The sequence below is a fragment of the Ambystoma mexicanum genome, chromosome 12, assembly GCF_040938575.1.
Source record: "Ambystoma mexicanum isolate Mex_15411 chromosome 12, UKY_AmexF1_1, whole genome shotgun sequence".
NCBI lineage: Eukaryota > Metazoa > Chordata > Amphibia > Caudata > Ambystomatidae > Ambystoma > Ambystoma mexicanum.
The window spans coordinates 143416980-143426862 of record NC_090936.1 but is presented as its reverse complement, the minus strand read 5'-3'; positions in this window follow the sequence as shown (position 1 = coordinate 143426862).

The following is a 9883-nucleotide window of genomic DNA, read 5'->3' as shown; positions in this document are numbered from 1 at the left end:
GGCCCTAGTCTTCACTGACCCGTGACCGGCCGAATGTTCAGAGTTAGCACTTTAGTGCATTTGTGCAGTTTAACATTGTGGTAAACAGTATTGTCTGGTGCCAATACAATTGGGGTGTCCTAATCAACAGTCTGCTTGGATTTAAATGAAAAAGAATAAACAGTGAGGTCATAAAAGAGCAGCACTATGGTACGATCTTTAAAAAAGTTTTTTTCTCATTTGTTCCCTTTTCCTTGTTTTCTTTTGTCAAGGGCGTTCCTCCGGCGCTACCCGCCTCTGATGTCGTCATCCCTTTCATTTTCCTTTTCATCACATTCTTATTGTTTTTCTAATTTACTTATTTTACTACTTTCATTAGGCTGGGGTCCTGTGACCCCCCCTCCGCACCCCTTGCGCTTTTTGCGCAAATATCATAGCAAACTCCTGAATAACAGCATAATCACCATTTTGTTCTTACTGATGTAGTAGGTTCTGTAGGAGCAGGGCCATAAACGGCTGGCTCTTAATATTCCTCCAAAAAATTAAATCTATGTATAAGCAGAACTTTAATAATACAACGTTTCTGTAAAATGTCTAGCAAAGCATCCAATTCCTGCTGGAGGACGTCTCTTTATATGTTAACCTCCTGTATTACAAACGAGGGCTATAGATCTGGAGTTGTGGAGCATGGAACTTGTCAGGAGTGCACTGCATTAATGATAGTTGTTTTTCTCTTATTTCAATGCGATCAACAGCATAACACAAGACCTGCCAATAAGAAGAAAAACACAGTTATAAACACAGTGGAGGTGGTATAGGCTTGCTCAGACACTTTATTGTTAATAGCGCGCAACATATCACTTGGAGTACATAAAGTGGCGGTACGATGCTCTTCCTCAAATGCCCTCTTCTGCTCAATAAATATTATGTAGGCCATAGTTTTCTATTGCCCTGGGCCAGGTTAGCACCCTTTAAACATACCCCAGGTTTGTAATGGGCCCCACTGGATCCTCCACACTATCCCAATCCAGGTGAGGCACTGAGCAACCTGCGATTTAAAGGTGTTAGTACAGTAGATGGCCCACAATCCTGGGTTCCTATATTAAATAGGTTCCTATATTAAATGGGTTGAACCCCCCCACGCAGCGCTAATCTTCTCTCCTCTTCTTTATTATTTCTCTCTATTTTCTGTCTGTTTCCTGTTTACTCCTTCTTCCAGTTCTTTTTCATTCCCTTTTACAATCGTTTAACAGGTGAATCCACTATTGTTGGCAGGAGATACTGTCCATTGTCCCAGTGGAACATGTGTCCCCTATGGTGGGGAACTTGGTACCTTCAGGTAAGTCCAGTTAAACACAAGTCGAGTTAAGCACATACACATTCAAATAAAGACTTTAAAACCCCTGTGTCTGTGTCAAAGTTCTTTCCTGTAACTCTTTCTTTAGCCACAACATGTGCCTGCCTATAACCCCCTACCTGAAAGGGCCCATTGGACTGGGGGATGCAACTACTTCTAGCACCACTAAGCTTTTCTGAATTACAGTAATCTTAACTTCCGGTATTAGCTTCTCTAATTCCTCCAACCTTCTTGATACTACCTTGGGCAATCCTTTAAAGAATAAGGCGTGCAACAAGCGTTATGTTGTCAAGCCCCTGTTTGCATAAGGAAATGCAAATCTGTAGTTTACATAGATACTAATTCAACGTACTTGTCCGCACCATAAAACAGTAATGTACCTGTTAATGACAACCCGGTGGCTTTCCCCATCCCAACAGATTCTGTTGCCTACCAATAACAACTGACCCTCTGCTAGGTAATTAAAACATTGCAACTGGGGTTGTTGAAGGAGACACATTTTCGAAGTTGAGCCAATTCCTAGCCACGAGTCAAGGGTTATCCATGGGGCAGACGAGTGCTACCTAGCTGGAATGCCAGGCGGTCACACTGCCCATACTTCTCTGTGGTTGACCCAGTCCCAATTTCATCTAGCCCACAGGCCAAGTATGATCTTATTTGTAGCGGCCTATGTGCCTTGGATTGGCCCCTTAGCTGTAAAGATACATTCTCGGTTTCCACCGCACCATCTGCTGTACTGCATGAAGTTTCTCCAGGGCCCGCTGTTGTGCTGCACATCTTCAAAGCTGCTTAATGGTTCAGAATTAAAGTCATCTTGCACTTCTTAACGGTTAAGCATCCATGAAGATATGCAACACAGCAGCTGGCATAGGATCTTGGGAAACGACTCCGGTATACCCAAGGAACTGTAGCCATGGAGAAAAATCTGGGCAAGACCTATTTAACTTATTAATTTTGCCATATCAAAGAGACTATGCATTCAAAGATTTCTTATAAACGCTTTTACCTCAAACGTCAGTGATATGAGGTATTGTGTAAGGATACAGGTCCTCTAAGCTAAGTCTCCATTGTACTGGCATATAGCATGAGTAGTGTTAGAACAGACCCCAGTCACCTCTGTGCTGTTGTTAGCATTTAAATTGGTTAGCAAATAGCTGTAGTGTTATTACAATCCTTTCCTAACCACACACTTTGATCGTCTCTATGAAAGTTATGAGGCAGAGACACTATATCAGTGGTTCTCCTCTCATTGCCAACTTGAGCACGCTCTTTCACCATCACTAATATTTGTTTGGAATCTACATGAGTAAATAGTCTTCAGGACTTCTTTTCTTCCAAACTTAGTATGCAAGACAGAATAATAATAATGGGATTAAATTAGAAACATGAGATGGTTCAGGGTATATTTCAGGTGCTGACGAGGGGAGGTGTCATGACACTGTGAGCAGCAGAGGTGGAGTCACAGTCCGTGCTGCCAGGCGAAGAGAGAGCAGAAGCAGCAGAGCGACGTGGAGACAGTCCCTGACCCAGAGACTCTGTGCAGGGGGACACGATGCAGCCCCTAACCCATAACTATGTGCACAGCCGTGGCAGTAGTGAGTTGCAGTGAGAGGAAAGTCCCAGTTACGACCCTTGATTCCTCCAAGCGTGAGTGATGAAGGGTGGGGAAGAAATGTAATGGCCGGCATGCTGTGGCTCGGCATCCAGAAGATGGAGCAGGGGACTGCAAGAAGAGGCACCCCACAGGATAAGGTACTTGTTGTGTGGCAAGGGGTAATGGGGGACTCTCACTATGAAGCTTGAGTTCACAGTGAGTCAAGAGACACCGATTACTAAATTCAAGGAGCTATATACTTAAGGGGCTATGGACTATTGGACCCCCTGATGTGCAGAGAGCGAAGGGATCATCAAAAAGCTTCTACTGGATTCCCCAAACAAAATGGGATACTGGGGGTCAGCGCCCCTGTGATAAACCTATTAGGCAAGGGTAAACCTATCAGGCAAGGGGACCCTAGCAGTAGCAGATAGGATATCCAGCACTGGGAGAGGTTGAGCCTATTAGAGTAGTAATTAGGGTATATGAACGACAACCTCCTGTACCAATTGAACAGAGTTGAAAGAATAGGGACCTTTTTTCTAATCTGTTACATGCTCTGTTTTGGTTGCCAGGAGACGGACGAGGAAGAGAGAGAAAATGTCTGTTACGAATGGGCATATTGAGAGTACGTCAAGAATGAAGAATTATCTTAGTTAATGTATAACGTTCCGCTGTTACAGTGCCCCTGCTCCATCGCAGGACAGCAGATAGCTACTCAGGTAGAGAGGGTGGCCCAGACCAGGGCACAGACTCGAGGAGAACTGGGAATTAACCGTGGTCTAGGGAGTAGGTGCGGAGGGAGGGTAAGAGTTGGGACTTTATTTTTGATAAGCATACCATTTGTTAATTGATAATGGTTTTTGTTTTATGTTGTTAAAAACAATAAAGAAATAAAAAATAAAAAAAACATTGCGCCGTTGCGCTTGCAGAAGGGTGGGGAGTTGTTTAAATCGTTCGCCTTGAAGAGCTGACACATCCGAAGAGAAGCCTGTGTCAAGAGCCGCGTACGAGACGGCTCTGTGTCTCGGAGCGGGTGTCTCTTTTTACCCTCCGGGAGAAAAAAACAACAGCTATCAGTTGAGAAGCAGCTGATCCAGACGTGGGCCAATCGGGGCGTAGTCAAAACCCAGTAGGGGAAGGACAAGGTCTGTGCCGACTTCCTGACCGAGGCCCGAAGAATACCAATCAGAAAGAGGCCGACGCCTACAGCGGGAGGGGCCGGGAGTGAAGAGTCGTTCCCCACAGTGAATATGGCTCTACGCACAAAGTGTGTTGACAGAGGCCCATACTGGGGAACTTGTACATAGCAAGGTACGAAAGTCACTTTCCACAACAAATATCGGAGTAAACAGTGACGCTATCACCGGCAGGTCCTGAAACACGAAAACGTGTGTATTTGAAGATGGCTTTCCGCCGTAAAAGATACGAACTGGCTACCGTAGTAATGAACTTTAAGAGCAGGTTATCCACCAGTGTCCGTGAAATAGATGAGAGTGAACTGTATAATAAGTGCCACTGGAAGAATTAAACAGGAAAGAACACACAAAGGTCAAGACACATGGCCTCATTACACGGTAAGTGGTAGGGATTTAACGTTACTGGTAATGGAATACCGGTAACGTTAAATCCCCATGCGGATCACGACCCGGCTCACCGCTATTAGCGGCACCGCTAAGTAGGCTACCACTAATAGCGGTGACCGCTATTTGCATGCAGTGCGAGGGCAGAGGTGCTATCTGCACTATCGTGGAAGTGGGAAGGGACTTTTAGGGGACTTTACCGGCATGGCGGTAGGGTCATTAACGGCATGGCGCTATGCTCGTGTCCGCGTACTCGTGATCGTGCGCTATTAGCGCCCTCGTGCGAGGGCGGACACGTTAATAGCACCATGCCGCTAATTTGCAGTTTTTACTGCACAACGTGTAATGAGGCCCACAGTCTATATAACACTTAAAAAGAAAGGAAGTGCTTAAGGAGAATGATATATGATCTAAAGAAGAACAAGAAGCAGTGAGAAGAGAAATCTGAAAACACAAATTCAAAGTGTTAATACTTTAGTTACAGTTAATAAATTTCATAACAATTACGAAGTGTAAAAGAGGGAATAATTATTTCAGCAAATTATGGTTACATTCAAGCATTGAGTCACGTGATTCCTTTAACCCCATGGGGCGCCAAGGGGCGTCCCCTCCATAGTTATTGTGAAAGGCGGTTGCCAAAGACTACTGTGAGTCCGTCTTAGTTATTACCTGCAGTGTTATGCGGCGGCCATGTTTAGAGGAAACAGGCAGCACATTAAGTGAATTGTGCTGCCTGACAGAGTAAAGTGTAGCGTGATTGGCCAACATAATTCAAGAGTGTTAATACTTTAAGTAGAGTTTATAGGTTTCTTAACAATTAAGCAGTACAAAAAGGGAATTCGTAATTTCAGTAAGATACCTATTCTGTTACAATAACAAATGCACATAGAGTAGTGTTAGGATTGTGAGCGCCTAATTAATTTGCGATGAGATAATCAATAATAAATTTGCTGAAATAATTATTCCCTCTTTTACACTTCGTAATTGTTATGAAATTTATTAACTGTAAATAAAGTATTAACACTCTTTAACTATCATGGCAAACTACGCTACATTTCATCTTGTCAGACATTACAATTCACTTAATGTGTTGATGGTTTCCTTCAAACATGGCCGCCACATTATACAGTAGTAACATTGCAGCTGATACCAAAGATGGACTTGTTTCCATGGCAACCACAATAATTAGCGAGAGGACGCCAAATGGCGCCCCCTTGAGACAAAGGAACCACGCGATTGAACGCCTGAATGCATTCACAAGGTAAGAGACTGGCTAGAAAGTGCAGAACTATCTAACATACTAGCTTAATGGACTGCATTATTGACAGAGCGCTGCACGACCGTGTGCGCGCAGTTATCTGATTGTTAAGACTGGATTTATAAAGACATTCTGGACATCGCTGCACGACCGGGTGCGCGCAGTTACCTTAATGTTAAGAATGGATTTACAGTAGCTTATGGTTAACCCTGTATTAATACACATTTTTATTATCAGTAATCCTGTCTGAGATACGAGTTTAAGACTCACCTCAGAGATGGATCGTTGCGCAACCTTGCACGCTAAGAAATGGAATGTAAAAATGTTTTAAACATTTTAGAATTCTAAATAATGCTTTCATAACAGCACGTGGCCACCCTTTCTTAACACATTTATTTCTTCAACAGTCATTGATGCAGGCAATTGTGCAACTACACATTACAAACAGGAGAGTCACATTTAAAATGTATGACCTAAAACTAATAATAGGAAGTAAACTCTTGAGTAATGCCTGACGTTTTAGACTAATCCGCAAGACTTATAAGATTGAAGGTGACATTGTTATGTGTGTTCTTTGTAAATAAAGTAATCATACATCTGTCTTCAGGTCGTTATCTTGTTTGTTTGTAAGGAGAGTTCCCCACTGCGTCCGCCGTCCGCCTTCCTCCAGCCGAGTCCCAAATCGAATCTCAGCTTGAGGAGCACGCCACCGAAACGCAGTATGCGAAGGTTCTATTAACCTTCACATTATAACATCTCCCCCCATTAACACAATCACCATGATTACATACAGAGGAAATGGGGAATTGGAAACAAAACAAAACGAAACATAAATTGCAGAATCACAAAAAAAAATCTGCAAGTGAAAGGGTACACGTTGTCTCATCTTCATTAAGTCATTGAGTTACATTGGTCTATATGTAACCTGTTCAATAATAATAAATGAAGTCTTCTTTCACTCGTGGCACCCTTCTCCTGGATCTCAACCCAGGGACATCATTGTTCATCAGGTCACTTTGGTATGCAGTTTTGGGTGATGCAGATCCTTCTTTCTCCATCATATCTTTCCTCTCCACCGTGTTGTTGTCATCCATCATCTGTTTCACTCTTCCATCCGTTACAATAATTTCATCACATGACCACTTACTACCATCTTCTAGTGTTACAGATTTATTTGAACAGTTCACTACTCTTTGTGGGTGACGATATTTAGATTCTCCTTTCAAAACTCTCCTGGGTTCTTTCACTCTGATCCAGTCACCCACCTCAATCTTCATCTCCTTCACATGTTTCTGTCTATCATAATATTTTTTGTATTTCTCTTGTTTATCTTTTACTCTCCTGACCACTGCATCCATGTCCACAGATTTATTCTTCTTCAACGGCAGCCAGGCTGGTCTCAATCTATTTGTAGCAACTCTTCCCTTCATCATAGTAAATGACTCTTCCTCTGTTGTAGAATGTGGCGTGACTCTATAAGTTACCAAAGCTTCTTTAAGAGTCTCTCTCCAGGGCAAGTTATTAGCTACAGCCAGTTGAATGGTATCTTTAATAAAGCGGTTCATCCTTTCCACCAACCCGTTTCCTATGGGATGGTATAGAGCTGTAGTCCTGTGCTTAATAGCCCTTTCTTTGAGAAACTTCTGTACCTCTATTGACATAAGTTGTGCACCATTGTCCGATATCATCTCTTGAGGTTCCCCTTTTCTATTAAAAATTTCTTCCAGAAATGTTTTAACTTTCATGGCTGAAACTGACTCTTCCATTATGCCACATTCCACCCACTTTGAAGTGTAATCCATCAACACAATGATATAGATTTTGTGGGGTTTTAATAGTTCAAATGGGCCTGAAATATCAACGGCCAACTTCGTCCACACTGAGTCTGGTATCGTTATAGGCTGTAACGGTGTGGCTCTAGTCACTTTACCTTTGTCACTCACTGCGCATGCAGAGCATTCTTTTACAATGCTTTCCAGATCACTCCATATATTGGGCCACCAAAATGTCTCTCTGACTCTTCTTTTAGTCAGGTTTCTTCCTATATGTCCTTCATGCGCTATTTCCATTATCTTCTCTCTTAAACCCAAAGGTGGAACTATACGATCTCCACGGTATATACGCACCTCATCACAAGACATTTCATCTTTCTTACCTTCCCAAGGAACAATGCTTTCTGTTACTTCTCTCCAATCACTTCTAATTGCCCTTCTAAGTTGCTCTTGCTCATCATCCCTCTCGCTAGCCTTGATCCATTCTTCTTTGGAAAAACTGGGGTGTATTTGTGCTATCACACAATCCATTTCCATCTCCTCTTCCTTGGCCACTTCATTAGTTGAGGAACATGGCAGGCGGGATAAGCAGTCAGCAACTCTGTTCCTTTTGCCAGGGTTAAAACTAACCGTGAGATTATATTGCATTATAATTAGAATCCACCTTCTGATGCGAGGAGACATTAAATGCAAATTCTTGGGACTTAGGATGTGTTTGAGGGGCTTGTGATCCGTCTTAATTTCAATGGGGCTTCCCCAAATCAACCCTTTAAAGTGCTCTAAGATCCACATCACTGCCAGAGCCTCTCTTTCAATTGTGGAATAATTTTTCTCCGCATCCTTTAGTGTCCTAGAGGCAAAAGCAATCGGGACATTTGTTCCATGTTGAACTTGTTCCAATACACCTCCTAAGCCCACGTTACTTACATCAACTGATATAATGGATTTGGCTCTGCAATCAAACATCTTCAAAACAGGGGCCTTGTTTATTGACATTTCGATGTCTTGCAGTTCTCGCCTGCATTCAGGTGACCAATCAAAACTCACACCCTTCTTCATCAAGCTCCTTATGTGGCATGTCCTGTGCATGTAGTGATCAATACATTTGGAGTAATATTCCGTTAATCCCATCAAGCTTCTCAATTGATCCTTATTAGATGGGTTAGGCATTTCTAGTATCGTATTCACAAGACTTTCTTTAGGCCTTATCCCTTCTGCATCAATGCAATGGCCCAGATACGTTACTCCCTTCTTTTTAATTCTACATTTCTCTATTTTTAATGTGAGTCCTTTTTGTTATAAAATCTGTAGAACACCTACAAGTTTGGCATCATGGTCTTCTGATACAGCTGATATCAGAATGTCATCTTGAAAAAAATAGACACCCCTTAATCCTTCAAAAAGGTACTGCATCAATCTTTGGAATACAGCAGCTGCGGATGCCAATCCAAATGGCATCCTTTTAAAGCGAAAAGCACCCAAAGGGGTTATGAAAGATGTGAGGTGCCTAGACTCTTCTTCCAACACCACTTGGTGGTATGCAGAGGATAGATCAAGTGTGGTGAAGTATCTAGCTGGTTCCATAGTGGAGAGCATCTCTCCTATGTTAGGTAGGGGGTGACGATCAACCCATATATTGTTGTTCAAATCTCTTAAGTCCACACACATGCAAATTTCTCCCCCTGGCTTCCGCACAATCACAATAGGGGACAACCATTCAGAGCTCTCTATAGGCTCAATAATGTCTTGAGAACACGGTCTTTCTAACTCCTTCTTCAAAGGTTCACGGGTACCAACTGGTATATTCCTTAATTTATGTACAACGGGCTTTGCTCCCTTTTTTAGAACAATGTGATGCTTGAAACCCTTGAGCAAACCTATATGGTTATTGAATACGTCTGGAAAAGACTGCACCAAACTGGCATCTGAATTGCAGCATTTATCTGTGACACTCATGATGGGAATGTTTTCTCCCGGATGGATTCTGATTTTCAAAGCCGCTTGTTCCCACCAGCCGACTATGGCAAACCCTTTGCGGGCAACATATAACTTGCAATATGTTTGTCTCCCTTCAAAAGCCAACTGGACCCACACATAACCAAGAATGTCAATGGGAGACTTGTCATAACCCGTCGCTTTGACTCTGCTGAGACATAGATCCTCACATTTTCTTTTAAGTATTCTATGGAATGTGTTTTCATCCACTATGGTATATGGGGATCCTGTATCCACCATTACTTCTATGTTAATCCCATCAATAGACATCGGTACCCAGGAGCCAATATCATTTTCTTTAGACGAAAGAGTTAGAATTTGCACAACATCATCCATTTCTTTGGT